Source organism: Platalea leucorodia (genome assembly GCF_965183815.1).
Source record: "Platalea leucorodia genome assembly, chromosome: 1".
Taxonomy (NCBI): domain Eukaryota; kingdom Metazoa; phylum Chordata; class Aves; order Pelecaniformes; family Threskiornithidae; genus Platalea; species Platalea leucorodia.
In genome coordinates this window covers 158482865-158494982 of record NC_138823.1, presented here as the reverse complement: position 1 = coordinate 158494982, position 12118 = coordinate 158482865, and the positions used below count along the sequence as shown (strand labels likewise).

The 12118-nt window shown below is 39.5% G+C and overlaps 1 protein-coding gene across 1 annotated transcript in view; it reads right to left on the bottom strand.

Moving 5' to 3' along the window:
* PTPRN2 (protein tyrosine phosphatase receptor type N2) overlaps positions 1–12118 on the bottom strand; it is a gene marked incomplete at both ends in the record, with an annotated part of 667311 nt that overhangs the window by 159128 nt on the left and 496065 nt on the right. The window lies entirely within an intron of this gene.

Genomic DNA, 12118 nt, shown 5'->3' with positions numbered 1-12118 from the left:
CCAGTCAGGTTCAGGTCTCATTTTAAGTAAGTAAAATGTCTGAGCTGGAAAATTCAGATGTAATTCATATGTACAGTGGATAAAAAAGCATTGGTCTGAAAAAACATATAAAAATTTAAAAGTGACATAAAAATGCCTGATCTTGCCAATCTGTCCCATTTTTTCTCTCTGGAAATTATAGATTTATTTCTTCAAAGGGCTAGCACATTTTACTAGCCCATATGCCTAAGTGACACTGTTTTTAACTTTCAGTGTAGTATTTATACCACATTGGATCATGTGTCCTTTTGGGATCCTGTCAAAGCTGGCGTAAGTGTCTGTTACTCAGTTCTACCTCAGCAGGTAAAATTCCAGTCAGGACCTCACTTTGCTTTTTTGTCAATGAGAAGGAGAAACATCAAAGGACCTTCCATTGCTAGAGAGAAATGGGGTCATCTTCATCATTAGCAGAGATAACAGCTCAAGATGGATGTACAGAACCTCTGCAGACTTGGAAATGCAGCACTGACACACCCAGATGCAAATTGTTTTGTATTATCCAACGCCCTCGTGCATAGTACTTCTCCCTTTTAACCCTTCTGCACCAACCAGCAACTCTTTAAAAGGATGCCAGAAGTCTTCCTCCCATCCCTGCGGCAATATTCAGTATTCACACTGAGGCACTTTTTGGGTTGTCACTAGTTGCAGCTGTCCATATTTGTGCGTTTGCCAAAATTAGGTTTGCATAAGACTTCTACTTCTTATAAGCCCTGGTGAGTCTGCCAGCCTGCGGCACCTGAATTCAGCAGATGGCCATGTTTAGCCAGCGAGCTATGGGGATGACAAAGAGCAGGAACCATCGCTCCTGAAACCATTAAGAAAGCACTGAAGCACCATTCCAAGTAGAGGCTCTAAGGTATTTATATATATATATACACAAATATATATATAATCCCATATATATATATAATGGGAAAGTGAAAAAAAAATATCGCTAATTCTAAACAGATTAATCACTTCAGTAGAAATGGTGGACTAAATCAAGCCATTTTACCTGCCCCTAGTGTTTAGTTCTCTCGCATGACAGCTACTTGTGCCATCCTCTACAATAATCTCTGTAGGACAGGAAGAAAAACAAACACCCACCTTCCATTTCAAATTATTTTTAGTAGAGTATATGAATCATCTTTGTCAACATAACCCAGAGGATATGGAAAGCCTTTAAAAAAAAAACCAACTAACTCAGGTTACTCTTTCCATCACATCATTAAGCATATCTAGAATTCTTTAAATCATGCTCTATCAAATGTTTGTTTGTTTTGGTTTTTTTTTTTGAAAATGTCATTAAGCTTCTTAACTATGTTCCTCAAATAGGAAGAGATCTGATTTTTCTTGTATATGTTATTTACAGACAAGAAAAAGAAGAAATATGCACAAGCAATCTTTAGGCTCCCTGTTTGGCACCTTCATATGATTCAGTAAATACCAAGAGATGCAACACATATATGTTTTAAAATAGCTTTAATGATGCCAGAGAATGACTTTTGTATGGATCTTTGTGCTTTGCTCTTTCCCAGCTATGCTAAAACGACAGCAGTGGATGGTAGCAGGCAGTTGTGTTACATACTTTATGTTATACAATATGTATAAAACAGATTGTATTAATATAATCTACCTCTCTCCTTTAAAGTTTTCCTTAGCAGTAAAAGAGGCAACACCATCCTAACTGGACTCAAGTAACTCATCATGTCAATGAAGGCAGTCCGCTTCTCTCTTGTTTTAGACCATTTTCTGACTCAAACAGTCTTATCTTCTTGGTTTACACTTACTTTGCCTCTTCATTATCTTTTCAACCATAAAAAGATGATAACTTCTTTGTTACTTAAATAGAAACTCAAGACATAACCAAACACTACCTGCAGACAAAAAAGTCTGTAGGTCAAGATGTTTTTATTCTGTCTTTGTCTGGGAAGGAAAAAAAAAAAGAAAGCCAGACCACACTGTACAATTTCTCCTTTGCCCTAGGGAAGAGGCACCTGGGCTACTGAACAAGTAAATCTTCCCTCACAGATGACCAACTCTAGAGTTGTCCCCCTTGGTGTTTGCTACTTGAGCCAGTTTAACTGCTTTTTAGCTCTTGCCTGAGGATACGCCTATTCCTGCCTCAAGTTGTCTTCTGAGAAGCCTCAGCCTAATGGAAAGAGTTCAAGGGAGCATGATAGAAAGAAAACTCAAACCAGCTGTCTGGGAAGCCAGAAAGATGGGGAGAGGGAAAACAAGTTTTTGTTGGTGGAGGGAAGGCTACCAGAAGGGAACATCTTCCCTTCAGAAAGCTAGGAAAGGTATTAAAATAATAACAACACAGTTTTCCAAGCTTGAGTCTCAGTGGTTCATTCTCAGGAAAGAAAGCATGTAAAATATTCAGAGAACTGAAGAAAGCTGAAAAATGATCCTTTTACTAATCCGTCCTCATTTAGCCCAAAGCTGTAAGATGATATTTCCCTAATGTAATCTTCTAGTTTCTGTCAGTCCAAGACTGCATTTTCCTGCATTGGAAGTTGTACCCAGACCATTGTATTTAATAACCTTTGATGCATCTTTCTGTCTTGAATTTGTCTAATCATTTCTTAAACCTCTTTAAACATGTGGTATCCAAAACATCTTGTAGTAATGAAATCCTCAATTTATTTTGCATTATGAAGAAAAACGGCTTTTCTGCTGCCTGGCAATTTCAGGGTACCCCTACTTCTTGTTCTGTGGTAACAGGGGATGATCATCTCCTCTCAGCATCCTCTGGATCATTTATAATTTTGTACACATTTTTACATCTTTGTTGTTCATAGTGTTATGTGCACCATGAGACTCCTTTTTCCCCAGAGTGAAGAGATTTGGTGCATTCAGTCTCTGCTTGTAGAGAAACTGCTCAATTCCTCCACTCAGGCTGTCACCTTCTCTGCAGCTCTTCCAGTTCCGTCACATCCCACTGGTGACAGGGTAACACATAGCATACGAAACACAGGAATGTCACAAGTTAGAGCCAGGAAAGCATTTTCTTTTCTGTTCCATTCCTTTTCTGGTAACTCCTTTTTGTTTGATGAAGTTGCATTTTTACAAGCTTCTGGGCTGCGTGCCAGCATGACGTGAGATGACTTGACGTTTTCAGTGTTATTTTTCTAATCTCCAACTTCTCCGCAGTCGGCCGTCCTGTGGGACGGCTTCCCAGGAAAGAAATGGATTGGCCATGACTGAAGAGTCACCGCTACCTGTGTACAAGCCACCCCTGCTATAGATTTCATCTCAAAGCAAGTGTTGCTGCTCTGGAAAGGTCCCTCTGGGAGAAGGCAGGCCCACACCATGGCTGAGCGGCTGCATTAGACGCTGCAGTATTCTAATGTAATTAGAAAACAGCTGTGAAGGAACAGTCAATTGTTTTTTGGCAGTCACGGCCAATTTTGCACCAATGCAAATGATGAATCAAATCCTGCAAGTTTACAATATCTGCTGAGAGCGTAATGGCAGAAGCCATGCTAATGATTTTAAATCTCGTTTATACCATTTTTGGCTGATGGAGTAGTCCCTCATCCCCCAGAAGCCTCCAGTGTGAAGAAATTCCCATACACTGCACCATAATGCCTATTGGGAAGGGGAGAGGAGAGCCAATGGGTTGGGTATGGAAATCAGGCAGCTGCCTTTCATCTACAGACTAAATATAGTACATTCTTCCTTTCCCGAGCAGGAACCATGCCACTGAGCCATGCATTACTCAGCCTCACCAAATAAACATAAAACTGGCAAGAGAGAATAACACAACATACCCAGTTACTACCAGGCTGCTCCTCCCTGACTATCAAACCCAGTCCACCCACTATGTATTAATGCATCAGAAATATCCATCCAGGAGAACAACGTTATTCATTTAAACATGTTCCTCATACCAGTTCTTTTAACAAACATCCAGCTCTGTTAAGGCTATCGAATATCAGCCTGTGAACTATCATCTGCTCTTAAAATGCGTGCAGCTTTACTGTCTGAACGATGACAATAATCTCTAGGGCCGCATTCTTTTGCTGAGGCCCCCCACAAGATCTTTCAAAATTATTGTATGTGTCAGCTGGGGTTGGAAATGCTTCTTAGGAGGATAACTGCTAAAAACATATTTTTGCATTTGTAGCAGTGCCTGCTAACATGAACAAACGTAATCCAGTTGGCAATATGTTCGCATAAGTGCAAAGTTTGCGATAAAGATGTTCAAAACAACATTTGAAAATGGCCCTTTGCCCTTCTCGTTCTGGCCTGAAAATAGCTCCGTGTCAGTCTTTAGAAGGCAATATTTTCAGCCAGATAGTCAATAATTTTAATAGAATTAGCATGGGACAGAAATGCCATCCAAAAATGGATTCATGTTTAATCTGGTAATCTGATCCCATATGGCACTTTAAAGAGTGGGAGGAATTAGTGTTTGCTGCTTAAAGAAATTACCCAGAAAATGACTGCTGAAGACAGACCAAATAGTACCTCATCAGCATTCAGTGTGAAAAAGACAAACAACACAGGAACAAGAGAAGTTAAAAGGTGAGCAAGCAAAGAAAGCCAAAATTTGTTCCTGCAAGGCTGGGAAAGGGATAACAATCAGATGATAAAGGCAACCTCACAAAGTACTGGATGTAAATAAAGAGGAATTAGAATACATTGCACAGAAGAGTAGAAGGCAGTTTAAAAGCCAAACGGAACAATAACCAAGCTCCATCCTTAAATACCCATTTGCCTTCTCCGCAGTTCTGAGAAGGTCTTAAGAATGTATCAGAAAGCAGAGTTTGGTCCCATATTTCTCTCTAATCATCCTGATAAGGGAAGCAAAGGTCTTGAACACAAGGCTCATGACTATCTTGGTCCTGACACTTGACTGTGCTTCAGGCCACAGTTTCAGGACACATTTCTGGGAGGCAAAACAGGCCACTGTCGTTCTTTCTTCCTGCCCTTGTCCCTCAGTCCTGCTGATCTGTTTGTCTGTGCGGCCTTGTGGTGAACTATGTTCAGAAACTCCACTCACAACTAATTCTGTTAAAAAATTAAAAAAAAAAAAAAAAAAAGGAGTGAGCATATTTTTAATTCAGCTGAGGTCAACCAGTTCATCTGTAGCTCTGCAAAAAGTGGCAATGGCACAACTGAGGAGCCACCCCTGGAGTAAACAGTTGGAGATAAATGGAATAAACAGATGGAGTTGAAGAGGAGAAGAGCGGGAACGGCTCACGCTGCCTTTGATGCCAAAGAGTGACTGCAGAAATGCAGTCTCAGAGCTCCCAGTTTGGGCTGTCTCTGGAAGTGTGTTAATATCCGCACAAACACAGTAAATACGGCCTTTGTGCTAAAAAAAAAATAAAAAAAATAATGACCAGAGAGAATAAAAATAGCTGAGGGAAGAGATGTGATGAACATCCAAAGCACTTTAGATTGTGGGCAGGCAGCTCAATGATTTCATGATGCCTTTTCTAGCTTCTTCTCCTTCTATCAGGGTGTTCAGCTTCCCTGACATGCCCCACGCTGGGAAGCCTCCTTTCGTGACATCAACCTTTCATTTGGCCCACCTCCCAAAATCCTACAAGGTATGAGGAGCCCTTCTCGTTCACTGAAATTATGGAAGCTGAAGGGCATCAAAACAACGGCCAGTGAAGCGGCAGCTAAACCAAAGCAGGGTTTGTGGGTTGCAAATCTCTTTAGTGATTCTGTAACTTGACATAGACATGTAGCACAGGTTAAAAACCAAAGAAAAGCTATTTTCCTCTTTCCCACCTCCCTTGGAAGGAAAGCATTTAGCAGAACAAAGCTCCTGTTGTAAAATGAAATAAGATGTGACTGTTCCCATATGGAGATTACACAAAATACACCCCTAAAGAATTATTCTGTTGCTTACTTCTGGGGTAAGAATACAGGATTTATCTGTAAAAGCAGCTCAGACCAGGGCAGTGCAGTGGCTAATGAAACCCATGCCAATATGTGTCCAAATCCTTTCCTTTGTGTCACCAGTTCAAGCACACCAATTTGTGACAGAGCTACGAAATGAAAAATCACAGCCCAGTGCACAGAGATAATATAGACAATAAGTAAGCTTTTGCTGCATGCTTATGCACACATGCAACACCCAGCATTCAGCTCAGGCAGAGCTTGGCTGGCTCACCAAAGCCAACAGCCCTGAGATAAAGAGTCCAAATTAGAGGGGGGGTGTGTGTGTGAAATCTCTCAGGTGCAGTCTACAAACACAACAAAACACAATACTTTTTGACTGTTATCCTGTGGTTCTGAACTGTCACAAACCCTGGGTCCTGCACAAACATCCAATGGCAGGATGAGCACTATGGTATTACGTCCTTAATGGATATACACTTTCCTCTTAATTTTACATTTACTGCACCACCCATCTCCTTTCCTTCCTTTTAAACTGCCTAAGGATGTCCAAAACCTCTGGAAAATGTACTTTAAGAAACAAAATTAATTGCATCTATAAAGTCACTCCTTTGCTGAGTAAAATATCTTTTGTTTTGTTTACATTGCAACTGAGGCAAAGGGAAGACAATATCCATTTTTCCTCTAAAAAAATTAAAAATTCTTGTGAGATTTCCTAACATTAAATATAGCTTAAGTGTCCATAGGAACATGCCTGGGGAAACCTCTTTAATAAGTAAAAAGAAAAAAAGAAACATTTATGAGAACAGAGCAGTATTTACTCACCAACTGCATACAGCATGTCAAGGGGGTAAATACAATAAAGGTGTGTATGTATGTTTCTCCTTACCTAACCCTCCATACAGTGTTCTATCTGCAAGGTGCAAAATTGCAGCATGCTCTCTTTTGCTAAGGACTGGACACTTCTGGCAGCTCCGTAAGCCCCCAGCCTCATGCCGTTACTCGGACTTTTATGTGGTTTAGTGTTTATGCGATTATAGGTTCAGACTGGAAAGATTACAATTTGGCAGGCTAGATAGAGCCAGGCTAGAGGGCTTCCCCAATTAATAGCAATCCTGTTGTTATCACCAGCAATCCCTTCCAGGCTGTGCTTGATTTCCCTTGTTCCATTTCCCCTTTCCCTCCTCTAAAGGCTTTGTTTAACTCTTTGCAGAAAAATATCAAATAGGTGAACCGAGGTGACATAAAAGCAATTTCCCTACACTTACCTTCTTTGTGCTCTGGTCAGCCAGGATTTCCTTATTTCACCTAAGAGAAAGGTGAAGAACGCTTTCCTAAAACTGGCATTTTATTTGCCCAGCATCCTAGCAGGTTGTGCCACTATTAGCACGGCTAGCTCACTAACAGCACAGTGGTTGCTTCCCATCAGCTTTTACAAAAATGTATTTATTGACAGGTCAGAAAGCAAAAATGGCAGATTGAATGTACTAGAGCAACTGTAACCGTAATCCTTTACTAAACCTATCCCAGAAATGTCCTTCAGATTCTGCAGTGTGATTAAGAAGATGTCAGTAAATGATGTTTTTTATTTCAGGATTTGGCTAAAACAAGGACGATGCCTTGCCTTTTTGACTACTATATTATTTTCTTTATGGTCTTTGCATTGTGTCCCTTGTTTGTGTTGTTCCCAGATTCAGGAGTAACCAGACCTTCCTTATGGGCAGACACTACAGTGCATCCTGCGGCAGGTACAACAAAAGGACTCCTGTTTCAGCTCGGTTATCTTATCTAATTACTAAGGCTTCAGGATAGATGCCTGAGACAAGTTTAGAAGAGGAATGGAATAACAATGCTGAACTCAATACCATTATCTAGGTGCAAAACAGGATGGGAATCAAGTCACAGATTACTGGAGACTTAATCTGGCAAGGCAATGAGGACCTTGAGCTCAGCCCTTCAGAGGGGTTAGGCACCGCCTTAAATTTAGCACAAGTTCCAATGACTTTCAGCACGTAAACAGAAATATCATCGCTTTGCATCCCTCAAAGGAATCACATTTAAAAATCAAGAGGTTAAGCTATATTATCTAGAAAGACCAAGTTCCCCTTGTATCTCTGTAAGTCAACTGCTTTTATGCAAGTTCAGCCTATTAATATGAAAAACACAGGCTGGAGATGGGACAGGAGATGTGTAAGACGTGTCATGAAAAAAAGCTGGAATTAATGGATGGGTTTCATCAATCTCAGCTTGTATTTGTGATGAAGACAGTGCAAAGTGAATATACACCTTAAATAAGAAAGGGAATGTCAAAAACATGACAGTTATAAATCCAAGGTCAACAGTAGCCTTCAAAGAGTTTTCTTAAGCAGTTGTGATGGATTCCCAATTTGCTGGAAGTTTTATGTAAGACAGCTTGACACTTTATTGCCACAAGTTTCACAGCATAAAAATTTCAAGGCTTTCAGCTAACAGCAGATACATCTGAAGGAGATTATAGAACCTTGACCTAATTTTTGGTACCTATGTTAGTTAAGCCATGAAGGGGTTCCCAAGTCATACAGGAGTGCTAGATTTTGCCAAGCAACAGCACTCATTTCCTTATTTTAACTACTTATAAATAACAGCTTAGTCTAAGCCAAAGCCCACAAAAGTCTTGACAAATATTACCATTGACTTTCAGATAAAACCCATAATGTCCTTTTCATCTTGAAGTCTATGTAAGTATTCCACACATTCATACACTGTTGGAGTCCAGCAGCTTTCAAACTGATATAGAGCAACTATTTAACAATTTAGAGCAAACCTACACAATTCTTTGAAAGAAAATGTGAAGTCTACTTTAAAACAAAATTTCCAGGGTTATCTTAGGTAGGTACAATGTAATCACTTTCACAGTTTAACAGCATATATTTTGTCTTGAATCTCTATATAGTCCCTCTGAGAACATAACCTTATGTGACCTATTTTTTTATTATTTTAAAGCTAATCCCTGAACAAGCTTTACCTTGCTCTCCCACAGCGCTCTCAGTGAATTTCGAAGTCTCTAAACTCCAGGTAAGGTCTCCAGCCTTCAGGGAATGACACGGCAGTTCAGGACAGGCTTCCCAGGAAAGACAGCACCTTCAGTCCACTGGCATGCAGCAATGCTGTTTGCTTTGGTTCCTATGGTCTTCCCAGTTTTGTCTTCCTACCCCAAATCTGCCATTGCTATCCCTACGTTGTTAACACTGCAGCTCATTAGTTGCAGTAGTGGGCAACCTAGCTCTGTATTTTCCTCCTTCCATTGGCTTTCCATGGTTCAGATAAAGTAAGTGGTTTATCATTTCTTTGCCAGTCTAACTATGTCTATTCATTTGTAGCTCTTCTATAGTAGTTCATTCATACCAAATCAGAGGACAGACACACAGATGTACTTATATATGGGATTCCTTCCAATCTCCTTCATGTCTTGATCAAAATGAGAAATTAGTTTTTCTTCAGCGTATATTGGGAATTAAACTGGGAAAGCAAAAATATACACAAATAGTAATTCTGCAGAATTACCAAACCAGAATTTACGCTCGTACTGTGGCTCATATTGGCATCAGTTATAAACCAGCACATCCAAGAACTGCAAAATGTGTCATGGTCTCATTTCTAGCCATAGACTCTAAATTTTAAATCTAGTCTGAAAGATAATTTTCATGAGCAATCCACCTCCCACTTCAGCTGAAGGAGCACAACTTTTGGTGCAGTCTGTTTTCCTGGATACCTCCCAGGGGACCTGATCCTTCACTGCCTTGCCTAGATATCGATACTTTTGCACAAAAGGTATAATGTGCTATAGTTCTTGTAGCACTCACTCCCACTCTCTTCTCCTGCTGAGCAGGTGAAAATGAGCAAAGAAGCTGCAAGGCTGCAGAGTATAAATCCTTACACTTGCACTTTCATTACCAAAGCTTTTCTATTGGAAATATAGCATTTAAAAGCTTAGCAGGGAAGAGATTATTTTTAAAGACAGTGAAGTTAAAACTTTCTGTTAAAGTTGCATAAATGCAAAGGGCCCTATATATTTTGAATATTATTTTACGTTTGATTAAATTCTGAAAATAATTGTTATACCTTTGAAAACAAACAATATTATTAGCTTTAATAAAGTTTGTCAAATGTTTCCTGTCTTAGAAATGTATTTTAGAGTTTTGGGTGGGGAAAAAAAAAAAGTATCCTTTCCCAGTTTGACATCTCTCTTGAGTGAATTTAATCCTCATCCCAACCACTATGTCTCCCACAACTTCTTTGCTTCTCCTCGAACCTCATAAATAAGCTCTGTAGTGATCTTGGGAACAGGCTTGCTAGGTAATGGCAGTCACAGGCAGCAGGGGGGGCTCACACATAGGGTTACTTTGTTGGCCTTGCATATTTTCACGTTCATTTGCACTCTTTACTGATGGTAATGGCAGAACAGAGAATTTCCATAGCAGTACTAAACTTTGGAACCTAAATTTTCTGATAATTTTCTTTGGAATTTCTGTACATGAATGCTTTTGATGATAATTTATATCTATTTCTTGCATTGAGACGTTCATCAGTAAATCTCAAAGCACTTTAGAAAGGAGATCAATGTCATTATCATCATTTTGAAATTAGCTTACCAAGAGATTATTATTTCTGGTACAACGTGATTGCTGCATAAAAGCAGTATGAGTGCAATGGCATTTGCCTTTGTGCCATAAGCTTAACACTGCTATCTAAAGATTTCTTTAACCAAATCAGAATAAGACAGCCTTAGTCTTTTCTGCTATCTTGAAAAAAAATCAAAAAAACAACAAAAGAAGGACTGAAAGAAATATGAGTCTTTTTGACTAAATTAAGAAATCCGAGTTAACATTACTATATATTTTACTTAATTGCAAACATATAATTCCAGAAAGACTGACACACAGAAAAAAACAGAAACACATGCACAGAGGAAGGCTTTGCTGCTTGCAGGCTTGCTGAGTTACATGCCTTGTCCTCCACGGAAAGGGCTTAACTGATATTTTGTGGAAACACTGGCCTGATCTTGAATAATGCTATGCTTTCTCTCTCTTAACAGAGAAATAACAGAGGCCTTCGGAGAATTTAATGCTAAAATGCCATAATGAAAATTGTTTACTGTTAGCCATTTTGCTGCAATGCATCCTTGACAGGGCTTAAATGTTGCCTTTACAATGCAATGCAGAACTCAGGCAAGCGGTGATAACTCCTTGCAAGGGAGGGAAGATGGAAGGAAAACATTATCAATAAGGAACAGCAGCCAAAGTATTTCTGAGGGGTATGTTCTTTCATGAACACCTTTAGTACAGCACAGGTCTAAATTGCATTTTTGCATATTTTTGCAGTAAGGGCATGATAAAAACTATTAGCTAGCTTGAGAAACAGAAACCAGTAATGGTTAGCCAGAAATAATAATTTTTGCACTGCCAAAAGAAAGAACGTGGACAAACGTGTGTTTTGAAACAAAAATAAAGAGATTTGTATTTTAAATAGAACTGAAAGATGTGGGTTTTAATAAATTGACTGTTTCTACCATTCAGGCATCAGCCTCAAGACAAAAAGCACATAAAGCAAGAGAAAGTTCTGTAACCTTTTCAATATTCTTCATTAGACTCCACCAGCCACAGCCCCTAGAGTGAACTGCATCATCAAATCAATTGCACCAAAGCCTCCTCTGATTTATGAAAGGCCTCACCATGGAGTTTTCATATACTAGTTATTTAAGTACTGAAAAGTCTTACCTATAGATCCTCAAGTAATTACACACTGAGAAAGCTCACGCAGAGCAGATTTTCAGCAAAGGGAGGCCACTGTAGGAACAAAAGCCTTTTACAGCTGAAATCAGGCATGTATTACAGGTTTGTGTTTTTATAGGGCTGCATTAAGAACTGAGCCCTGAGACTAGCACAAAATGAGAGCAAGGGGACTTTCCCAGTGATAAATCTGAGGAGATATAAAGGCATTTCTAGGACCATCACTACGATGAAAGCCAGGTACAGGTTTTCCCTTTTCAACTGTCTGATTAATCTTTTTGGTGACCTGTGATGGCACACGTACACACACATGCATACAGTAGGTGCTACAAATAATATCATCTTTCTACACTTGTTCAGTTTGGAATTTTTTTTTTTTTTAATGATCTTATCACCTTTATCTTCACATCCCTCACCAGCACAGAAAAAAAGAGAACAGCCAAGTTGTTTCTTGCAGGAATAGCATCTGC